At 37.5% G+C, this 1175-nt stretch overlaps 1 protein-coding gene across 8 annotated transcripts in view; it reads right to left on the reverse strand.

Annotated features, from left to right (window-relative positions):
- The window catches only part of TMPO (thymopoietin), a 53229-nt gene that overhangs the window by 45921 nt on the left and 6133 nt on the right, over positions 1-1175 (reverse strand). The gene's annotated exons all lie outside the window — the stretch shown is intronic.

Genomic DNA, 1175 nt, shown 5'->3' on the forward strand with positions numbered 1-1175 from the left:
GCTGGGAGGTAGAGAATTAATGGGATGGGGGACAGTAATGAAATGGGAGAGATCAGGACTTTGGCTTGGCTTAACAGCTTGTTTTACCAAAAAAAAGGGGGGGGGGCCCTCTACCACAGTATAAAGTAAAGTAGAGCTTAATGAGTCATTATTCTTACCCATGTTCTACCAGCTGTATTGGCTTGCTGAATCTACATTACAGCATGTCCAATGTTGCTTAAAATCATTAGATCGGAGATCACATACAACCACATTTTGAAATTCTGGATACAAAGAATAAGTTATATCAAAATAGATCCTAAATTAAGAAAATGTAACAACAGAAGATGACAGACACACAGAATGTTTTAAAGTTTCAAAATTTTTCAAAATGAATTCTCAATTGTTACTTGCCTGGTAGTCATTCATGGTTGTCAACATATTAGCTACTAATGACTAGAGTCATTAGCTACTAATGAAGAGAGATGAGTTGCATACCCGTGATCTAGCTCTAGCTCTGAGGACCGCTTGTAGGTGCAGTTTCCACTGAAAGGCTGTCACTAGTGGGATCTCCTTAGGTCAGTTACAAGCCCCCAGCTCATTTATAAGTGGGAACAACAGACCAAAACACGCAAAAAAAAAAAAAAATGCAGGGCTCACTTTTTTTATTAAATAGAAAAAAGATTTTGACAAGCCTAGCAGACTGTATGAAGACCAACAATCATGTTATGGACTCCTGAGACAGCTGGTAGGTAGCATAATCCTACCCAATTTTAGTTGAGACTAACACAGTTTCAGAGCTGCTTGAAACTGTAACTGTTCTGAGCAGTTTTGCAGGTGGAGTTGGAAACTTATCAAGAATTGTAAAAATGTCATCTCAAGTTGAACATATGACCTTGCAAGCTTGACAAAAAACATTGTTACCTGGCAAAGGGTGTTTAAAAAGCAAGAACTGCAATGTATAAAACAAGCTCTCAAATCTTGCCAAATTGGGAGAGTTTTCCTATTTTTTTTGGATTCCAGACATGTGAAGCATGTTGTACCTGGTATTCCCCATTATTGGAGGCTTTCTTTAAAACTGTCACAAGATGTGTATAAATAACTCCCCACATAATTGAAAGACATGGCATATTAGGCTGCCTCTGTAACTATCTACCAATACTACTTAGATTTGAATTGGGCATGTTAAAAAAAAA

The sequence above is a fragment of the Gavialis gangeticus genome, unplaced genomic scaffold (genome assembly GCF_001723915.1).
Source record: "Gavialis gangeticus isolate Ggan-Ray unplaced genomic scaffold, GavGan_comp1, whole genome shotgun sequence".
In the NCBI taxonomy this organism is placed as follows: domain Eukaryota; kingdom Metazoa; phylum Chordata; order Crocodylia; family Gavialidae; genus Gavialis; species Gavialis gangeticus.